This window comes from Chionomys nivalis, chromosome 16 (assembly GCF_950005125.1).
Source record: "Chionomys nivalis chromosome 16, mChiNiv1.1, whole genome shotgun sequence".
Taxonomy (NCBI): Eukaryota; Metazoa; Chordata; class Mammalia; order Rodentia; family Cricetidae; genus Chionomys; species Chionomys nivalis.
Genome location: NC_080101.1, coordinates 10,570,001 through 10,580,744, shown reverse-complemented (window position 1 = coordinate 10,580,744; position 10,744 = coordinate 10,570,001).

The window sequence follows — 10,744 nt, the reverse complement described above, 5'->3', positions numbered from 1 at the left end:
TTTCTCTCTCTCTCTCTCTCTCTCTCTCTCTCTCTCTCTCTCTGTGTGTGTGTGTGTACTGCTCACCCGTGAGTAGTTAGGGACTCCCTGACACTCTCCTTCTCCCGCCTGCTTGCTACAACAAGATATCGTGAGCAAAAGTGCCCTAAGCTTTATCTGATTGAACAAATTTACTTAATACACTCCCAAGTCTGACAGGCCCTGGGCTTCAGGCTCCACCCACCAAGCCTTCAGCAGACAGGACAGCAAACTGTGGTAGAGGAGGAACTAGAGAGTCCTTTGCAGCCCCTCAGGGAGATGCTTTCTGAAGTCAGGTTTCTGCAAGTATTTCATAAGCCTTCTTGTTCTCCAGACTTCCTTTACTGCTCCCATTTTCCTGGTCTTAGAGGGAATGGGAGCGCCATTCTCTCTCCTGTCTGTGGTTTCTCCTACAGCTTACTTTTCCCCAGAGGCTTGTTTCAGCTGCATTCTGCCAAGGCCGTGCTGTGTTGCAAGCTAGATATTGACCAAGACAACATGAGAGTGTTAGCTGCAGGTTTGCGGGGAGAGAAAGATGCAAGGATTTATATTTCAAATTGGTTTTCCAATACCAAGTGGCTAGTCCTGAAATTGCATCAAGCAACACTAACCGTGCTCAGCAGGTTGTGTTATGCATTTGTTCATAAAGAGCAATCAGACACAGAGGTCCTGGATTTGAGAGGGTGTAAGGAGGAGGTGGAAGGGGCTGCAGGAAAAGGGGCATGGGAGGGGTCGGGAGGGGGAAAGGAGGGCGATCTAATTAAATTTTAATGGAAGTCAGAAAAACTTGGTGTGGCCACCCCAGAGCTCCCTTTAGGCAGCACAGCTGGGCACTGAGAATACAGAGGCTCCTGTGGAAAACCCACCTGCTGTGCAACCCCCAGAGCTGAGTCCAGATCGCCTTTCCCCTTAGCTTTTGCTGATGTAAAACTTCATAAAACAATTATTTTTATTACTTTCTGCTTATGACTGTTTTGCCTGTGCATATGCAAGTGTGCCCCACGTGTGCCTGGTGCCTGTGGAAGTCAGGAGAGGGTGTCATAGCCTCAAGTGGTGATGTCACAGAGGGTTGTAAGCAGTCTTGTGGGTATTGGGAATTGAGCCTGGGTTCTCAGCAACAGCAACCATTGCTCTTAAGGTCTGAGCCATCTCTCCAGTCCCTTTGGGTCTCACTTGCTCTCTCCTTTCCTTTGTCCCACTCTCCCTCCTCTGTGCTATCCAGCCCTAGTGGGCAAGGAGCTAGTAAGTCCCCTATCTCCTTTGGTCCCAGTGACCAGAGTCTATGGGTATCTCCAAGTCTGTGTGAGCTTTAGAAGGCACAGTGTAGAATTGAGTACCTTCCCCCAGCCACCGCCAAGTTGAGAGGATGTTTGGGTTCTGAGTTGGAGAGAAGCAGGAAGTGCTGACAGTCTCTTTCTGTCCATCCCTGTTTTCTTCAGTTCATTTTGGAAATGTCTGTATCCTTCCATGTGCAAGTCTTTCACCTGTTTGGTTGAGCTTAGTCTTCGTGGTTTCAATTCTTTTTGTTGTTATTGTACGTTCATTGTTTTATTAACTTTCTTTTCAAATCATTTGTTAGAGCATAAATGCAATTGATGCTTGTATATTGGCTTTATGTCTTTCCAACTTCGCTGAATTTGTTAGCTTTAATAGTATTTTTTTTTGTGTGTAAAATATGTATGCATGTCATGTCATCCCCAATAGATAATTTTACTTTTTCCTTAGAGATTTAAATATGTTTTACTGCTTTCCTGGCTAGTACTTCCATGCTATCTGGAATAGGAGCAGGCTTCCCTTGCTTGTCTCTGAAGGTAGAGGAAAAACTTTGAGGCTTTGATTGTTGAGCGCATCATTAGCCCAGGCTTTTCCTGTGCAGCGTTTATTGTGCTGATGTAATTGGCTTCTCTCTTCCTTTTCATTGTTTTTATTTTTTATTATAACAGTTGTTGAACTCAGTCAATCTTTCCAGTCTTGAGCTGATTATGGTGTTCCAATTCTTTATTCTACCAATGTAATGTATCACATTGATTGATTTTTGTATATTGTACCTTCTTTATGCCCTGAGGATAAATCCCATGGTTTGTTGAGAAAATTTTAATGCATATGTATAAATGATGTCAGACTGCATTTAGTTTTGCATCATGTCCTTTTGTTATCTTTGGTATCAGGATAATGCTGACTTCGTAGAATGAGTTCTTCAATTTTCTTTTCAACAATTTGAGAAAGAATTGTGTTTTCTCCTGTAAGTGTTTGGTAGAACTCTGGCCCTGGTTTTCACTCTGAAATGTTCTGATTATTGATTTAATCTCGTTGCTGGGTTCAGAGTTCCTATTTCACATCCGAGTCTCCGTAGGTTCTATCTTTCCAAGGCCGTGGATTTCTTCTGGGTTAACTGATTACGGGGTGGGAATTTGTTAACGGTGACTCTAGTACACCAGCTGTAACAGTCTCTGCTTCATTTTGGATTTCTAGTCAGTTTCCTATCTATTCCATCACAGCACATTTTAAAAACAATTTGAGACCAGGTCTGTCTCTGAATCCTAGAATGATGTTCCAATGCCAGCTTCCTAAGTGCTTGGGCCACAGTGCCCCTCTCTGAAGGGCACGCCTGCTCTGTTCTCTTCTTAGTTTAAAACCTTACCTATTTTGATTTTTTTAAGTCAAATTTAGTTTTATTGATCTTTGTATTGTCTAGTCTTTATTTCTGTTGTAATTTCTATTATTTCTTTCTTCTGCTAAATTTGTGCTTTGTTTCCCTTCCGATTCCTTGAGGTGCAGCGTTAATTTTTTCAGAGTTACAAATATTCCCTTTGGTGTGGTTTCTGCTATGCTTAATAAATTTCGACTGACTGTGTTCTTGCTTTCATTTATCTCAAGATATTTACTGATGTTTCCTTAATTTCTTCTTTGATTCATTGGCTGTTAATGAGTGTGCTGTTTATTTCCACATGCTTGTGAGTTTTCCTTTCTTCGTTGTTTTTATTTTCATAGAATTGTGCTCTTAAATGTGTGAAGGTTTCCTTAGTGAACTCATCTATGATGTACCTGTTCCTGAGAAGAATGTGTCTTTCACTGCTGTTGAGTGGAATATCCTACGGGTCTGGGGTGCTCATTGATCCAAGGTGTTGCTCTCTCTGCTGTTTCTTTATTATCTATATGTGTTCTATTATTGAAAATGAGAATTAAAACATCTTATTATAGAGTTACATTTCTGGTAGTGCCTCTTTCATATCTGTAGGTGTTCTGACGTTGGGTACTGTTCTGGCTTGGATATAAATTGTCCTTCACAGGTTTCTGTGCTCACATGGTTGCCAGGTGATGGCACGTCTTTGGAAAATGGGGCCAAATGTCACCAAGCGGTCCCTGGTGAGTGGGCCTTGGGGTTTGTTGCCCAGCCCCACTTCCTGTCCTGATGTGTGGAGGTGTAGCATGTCCAGTTGTGGGTGCTCACCTCTATCCAGCTGTTTATGGAACGCCAGATGCTGTTCTTCCACCCACATAAAACAGGAGCTAAAAGATCCTTAAGATACATAAATATTCACATTCTTCAATGTTTTATCAACAAGATAAAACATTGATAAAACATTAGTCATTTTGGATCCTTTAATATTTTAACATACACATACCATTTTACTTTGTTTTCATTATAAGTATGTTATCCTGCTGTGTTTTGGCTACTATTTTTCCATTTTCACTTAAATCTGAATGGAGTCATTTATAGATGGCATAGGTTGTTTCACGGATGTTAATCCATTCAGTCTGCTGCTACATCTTTTGACTGGGAAACTTGACCCATGTACACTTAAAGCAGTCATTGATAAGGATGGACTCATTGCATTTTGTTTTCCATTTATCTTGTTTGTTTTTGACTGTTTTGTTTCTCCCTTTGTTTCTTACTGTCTTCCTTTGCTCTTTGTTGACATTTTGTAGGGATATACTTTATTTTGTAATCATTTTTTTCATATATATCCAATGAGTTTTCTTGTTGTGGTTATCATGGGGTGTTGTTACATAAAACATAGATACATGAATCCACTTTCAGTTAATAATGTTTAAGTTTAACCATAAATAGAAACTTACCATTTTTATAACACCACTTCCCTTTATGTTATTACTGTACAAATGACATTTTTATAACTATAACTTGTTTCTCACCTTTGTCTTTAATGCCAATACCAAAATTAAAATGTCTTTCTGTGCCACTCTTACAACACTACAGTGCATATGTATTTGTCTATGTAGTTACCTTGATCTAAAAACTTTATATTTCTTGAGCTTCTGTGTTAAGCATCTTTTACTTTGGTCTTGGCAGACTTATTCCAACATTTCCTGTAGGGTATGTCAGGTGCCCTATCCCACAATTTTGCTTGTTTGGGAAAACCTTTATCTATCCTATATTTATGAAGGACATTTCCCTCAACATAGCAGTACTTTTTTTAATGATTAGAATTATAAATTATAATTTTAATACATTCAATGTAATTTAATAAATTATTTTTAATTTTTATATATTTTAATTAAAATAGAATTGCATTACGTTCTCCATCCTCATTCCTCCTTCTTTATTTTCTCCCAACCTTATAAATTGGTAGCCTTTTTTTACCTTGATTATTACTATAGGATGTGTGTATGTATATGTATGTATATGTGTGTATGTATATGTATGCACAGATATACAAGCACAGCCTGCTGCTGAGTCCATTTTTGTCGTTTGTGTGTATATGGTTTCAGGACTGACTGCTTTGTGTTGGATAGTCAAGAAGAGGTTCATCCATGGGAGAGGCTAATTCTCACTCTCCCAGCAGGCATTAGTTGTCTGTAGTTCTGTATCTAGGAGGATTTTCCTCCTTCTGCATTAGCATCTTTATTTTGCCATGTTTTTTTTTTTTTTTTCTGGTCTTGTTTATGCAGTCCTTCCAACAGACTTTCCAGTATCCTGTCTCTTCACATCTTTCTGTCCCCTCTTCTGTGATGTTTCATGAGCTCTAGATGCAGGGACTGTGATGACGATGTATCCAGGGGGCTGGACTCCCCATGATCTACTGATCTCTGTATTGTGTTCAGTTATGGTTTTCCGTGATGGTCTCCAAGCATCTTTGACATAAGGGTGGCAGCCACACTTATCTGTGGGTATTAGAATAAGATTTAGAATGTAGTTAGAAATTATGCTGGTCTGACAAGGAGCTGTAGCAGATTCTTTTCTCAGCTCCATGACCTCAGGGACCCAGAAAGTTAACTAGGTTTCTAGTACCAAGCATGATTTTCCTCCTATCGGCTTGACCTGAAGTCCGATTAGACAGCTGTTGACTGCCACCCACAGGTGGGTTCCACTTGCTGCACTTTTGTGGGTGTCTTGCCAACTGTGGTCATTGCTGTTGTCTAGAGGAGTTGCAGCTGTGTAGAACTGTTTAATTTCTTCCCACTCGTGGCAGGTTAGATAGTATTTTTGGTGTCACAGAAGCTAGAATGCAGAAAGGAGGCTTTTGGGTTACATCTAGTTCAAGTCACCCTAGTTTTGTGTCTTAAGTGTTTGGTGTTATCAGCAATAGGGGCTTCCTTTCAACCTCTGAGAGGCAACCAAGGGCTACATTGATAGTGTATACTGTTTGGAAGTCATTTGGAGACTACTCTGACCAACTATTCAAAAGAAGGTTCTTTTTTTTTTTTTTTTTTTTTTTTCTTTTTGCGTGGTTCTGGAGTTTTTCTGTTGACTATGCCTATGGTTCTTGTGGGTGGCATTGTTAGGCCAAGAGTCATGTCTTACTTAGGGTTGCTGTTGCTGTGAAGAGACACCATGACCATGAAAACTCTTATAAAGAAAAACATTTTATTGGGGATGGCTTACAGTTTGGAGGTTTAGTCCATTATCATCATGGGGAGTCATGGTGGGATGTAGACAGACATGGAGCTGGAGGGGTAGCTGACTGAGAGTTCTACATCTTGATGTGCAGGTAATAGGAAGTGAACTGGCTGTTCCACACTGGGCATAGTTTGACAGTAGGAGACCCCCCAAAACCGCCCCCACAATGACATACTTCCTTCAACAAGGTCACACCTACTCCAACAAGACCATACCTCCTAATAGTGCCACTCCCTATGGGCTTATGGGGGACAATTACGTTCAAACTACCACAAGGTAGAACTCTCTTTAAGAAAAACGCATATATACATAGATGTGTATGTGTGCTTATATATGCATATATATATACTTACATTTATAGTGTATAATTTGGGTAAGTATAAAATAATATCATTCCTCAAGGATTTATCAAACAGTCTTGCTGCTATTTGCCCCTACGCCCTTCTTCTGTATTGACCTCCCATGGTATTCTTGGTTGGAAGTCTTTTATCTTCCAGCACTTTGAATGTGTAATCCCACTTCCCTCCCCTTGTGGTTTTGGTTTCTGCTGAGAAACCCACAGTTAGTTTTATAAGCAATGTTTTTGCATATGATGAGTTTCTTTTCTCTTGCTGTTCTCAAAATTATCTACTGACACTTTGATTATAATGTGTGCTTGTATCAACTTCTTTATTAATGACTTTATAATTGTTTTACTGTGCTGTGTTGATCATGAATTTCTGAGGCAAAACAATCTTTTCTGGGTTCCTGTTCTTTCATATTCTTGGCCTCTTAGTTTTGGGAAGTTAGTTTGGTTGTTTAAGCAGAGCAATCAAATAATGAAAAGCTTGAGTATTTTTTTTTAATTGAAACAAGTTCTTAATTTGTGAAATCCCTTATCTTCCTTACAGCTTCATGTTTCCCTTTAATAATCTTAAAACTTTATTTATTTTCTATAGTTTGAGAATTTTATGCCTGTAAATAACGTATATTGACCAAGTTTACACCTTCAGTCTTCCACAAGTCTCCCTACTTCCCAGCTGCTAAAGCCCGTTGCGTTCACTCAGTTCTGCCTGTGCGTGCATCGGTATAGGACCATCCACTAGCGCATGGGCAGCTTCACAGAGGATCCCAGAAACTTTCCATAGACCTATCCGTGTACGAACATGGTTCCTGCAAAGTCTCGTCCACGTATTCCATCCAACAACAGAACTGCCAGCGTACATACGACTGCATTTCTGAGAATCTTTGTTCTGCAAATTAACATCTCTCCTTGTATGACAACATTACACAGCAACTATTATAACTTTATAGTAAATCTTTAAACCAAACACTGTAAACTTCTAACTTTGATTAATGTGTAACTGTTTTATCTATAATAGTTTCTTTATATAGCCACATGAATCTAAAACCTATTAATCAGTTCTTACCAAAAAAAAAATATTCAGCTATGCTTTTAATTAAGCTGCATTAAATCTATAGACAAAACTTAAGGGCAATGCTGATTTTCATAACTATTTCCTTTAGTCTATGTTATTTATATTGCTCCAGAAATCACAATGCTGTTTTTCATAACTATTTCCTTCAGCCTGTGTTCTTTGTATCGCTCCAAAAATGTTTTGTGGCTTTAGGCACATAGATACTGTGAGCATTTTATCGACTTTATCTTTAGGTATTTTCCATATTTTGTTGTCTTTCAAACAGAATTATTTGAAGTTGATTTTACAGTCTTTTTTATTGGTTCTGTCCTGTCACGGAAATGGAGTGGTTACAAATACTTCTGCGATTCTGCTTTAGACTGAATTAAAAATGGACTTTTAATATCCTACTCTGGAGGTAACTTCTGAGAGAGTGTTTCATTTCCCAGGTCCAGGCATAGGTATTGATATATAATAGAACTTCACAGAATTTTGGGTTGAATGAAGGTATCACTTCAAAGATCAAATTAATTTTTATTTAGCTTTAAAAGGACCATTAAAAAGCACCGAGAATTCAGAACCCTTAGCCTGCACTATACTAAACAGCAGTGTGAAATGATTTGACAGTTATTTGATGGATTTAAAAAGCGTAGCAGATTTTTTTCTGCACTTGATTGGCATTCAAATTATCCATTGTTAATATTAACAAGATAAATGTCAAATCACATCCTCACTTGTGTTTTCTCGGGAGGGAAGTCTAACAAAAGAGAAATGGGAAGAGAGACTGTTAATTCCATGTATAACAGTATTGCACTGTGGGCAGAGGCTGGTGTAGATCAGCGGAGTTGCAGCACCCTGAGCAGTGGACGTCCAGGGCATAAAGAGCCCTAAGGAAGACCTCCAAACATCAGAGGGTATTTGACTTAGGCTACAGTCACTTCTGTCCACCTCGCTGGACGAGGCGGTTAACTTACCCCCGCAAAAATGACTTTAGAGAGGGAAGGAATTCGTTGTGTCCGTTTTTCCTGTCCATTTGTGCTGCTCAACACACCAGGACTGTTGAGGTCATCAGAAATGCATTTCTCATAGTTCTAGGGGCTTAAAGTCCAAGATCAAATCTTACGCAGGCTTGGTGTGCTGCCTTCTTCCAAGACGCTGCCTTCTTGCTTCATAAGGGTGAGCACTGTCTACTCCTGTGGCATAAACAAAGTGAAGAGTGAAGGAGGCAGGTCCTGAGTGAAGCCCCTTTGATAAGAATGAGAAGTCCTTCTGACCTGACCAAATCCCGAGGACCCCACTCTTAGTACTGTTGGGGATTAGATTCCAACCTGTAATTTGGAGAGGATTCGGGATTCAGCCTACACTGTGTAGTGAGCACTGCCACCATCTGTTTCTGAGGCATGAAGCTATTTATAGAAGCTGCGCTGCATGCAGAACTGCCCTGCCTGTTAGAAGCTGTGCTGCATGCAGAACTTCCCTCCTCATTAGAAGCTGCACTGCATGCAGAGCTGCCCTCCCCATTAGAAGCTGTGCTGCATGCAGAACTGCCCTTCCCATTAGAAGCTGCACTGCATGCAGAGCTACCCTCCCTATTAGAAGCTGTGCTGCATGCAGAACTGCCCTTCCCATTAGAAGCTGCACTGCGCGGGGCGGTGGTGGCGCACGCCTTTAATCCCAACACTCAGGAGGCAGAGGCAGGTGGATCTCTGTGAGTTCGAGACCAGCCTGGTCTACAAGAGCTAGTTCTAGGACAGGCTCCAAAACCACAGAGAAACCCTGTCTCAAAAAAACAAAAAAAAAAAAAAAAAAAAAAAAAAAGAAGAAGCTGCACTGCATGCAGAACTGCCCTCACCCATTACATGGTCTATTTGTTCTATATTGTATTTAATAATTTAAAATTCACATTTTAGAGTAGGAATTCAGAAGAGGAGAACATAAAGGCACTCACTTGCTTGTGAATTTTTGCATGTGTGCGTGCATTCATGTGTGTATATGTGTGTGTGTGTTGCAGAATATGATTCTTTCCTTTTCTTTAGTTCATGCAAGAGAAAATTTTGGCTGTGCACATATCCTTTCCTCCTCTTATGCTAAGTTTATGTGATTGAAGTCAACAGCGCTCTCTTACTATGGTTTATGTGATTGAAGTCAACAGCGCTCTCTTACCATGGTTTATGTGATTGAAGTCAACAGCGCTCTCTTACTATGGTTTATGTGATTGAAGTCAACAGCGCTCTCTTACCATGGTTTATGTGATTGAAGTCAACAGCGCTCTCTTACCATGGTTTATGTGATTGAAGTCAACAGCGCTTTCTTACCATGGTTTATGTGATTGAAGTCAACAGCGCTCTCTTACCATGGTTTATGTGATTGAAGTCAACAGTGCTCTCTTACCATGGTTTATGTGATTGAAGTCAACAGTGCTCTCTTATCATGGTTTATGTGATTGAAGTCAACAGCGCTTTCTTACCATGGTTTCACTCTCTGAACTTTCAGTATCAGAGGTTAATAGTGGTACCAAAAAACCCATCTCATCTCAGTATAATATGATAAAGTAGATGGATAGATAGATGGGTAGATGGAAAGAATCCACGTAACTATATAAACTACTATAGTATGTTGATGTAATTATTCTATTTTTAACAGTAGTTATTGCTAATCTCTTATTGTGTCTATTTGCTAAATTTAGGGTTGCCGTAGGTGTATAAGCATGAGAATAAAGCCTACATTATGATTCATAACTTCAGGGTTAGGAATGCATTGTGGGTCTTGCATCACATCCTGCTTTTGTGGTGCCCTTTTCTAGTTCAAAGTTCCCAAATTTTCCATATTCCTTTTCCAAAACACCACGGTCAGGTCCTCCACAGCAGCAGCCTGCTCTCTAGTGCTGGCTTAAATATTAGTAACTCTCCTCTTGCACACACACAACCCACTCCAGGTATTAATAACTCTTTTCTTGCACACACAACCCACTCCAGGTATTAGTAACTCTTCCCTTGCATGTACACAACCCACTCCAGGTATTAGCAACTTTTCTCTTGCACACACACACAACCCATACCAGGTATTAGTAACTCTTTCCTTGCATGTATACAACCCACTCCAGGGCACTGACTTTCTCAGGCATCTCAGCTCATGCCCACAGCTGTGGTGCTGGAGACTGGGGTGAGCTGTGCTGCTCCAAGGCATGGTACCTACAAGACTAACCTCAGGACCACAGAACATAGAGAATGGATCACCATGAGTGTCGCCTTGTATACGTGTTACACATTTAACCCCTTAATACAGCTTCCCATGTCCCCCACCATAACATTTAACCTCCCCACATACTAACACACACACACACCTACATATATCCCTTACATACACATAGATGTGAGCATTTTTCTCTTCATTTAAAACACTGTGAGAACACCCATCAAGCAGTAATATCTTAGAGACCAGTGGAGCTTTCCCCCTACATCTCTTGAAG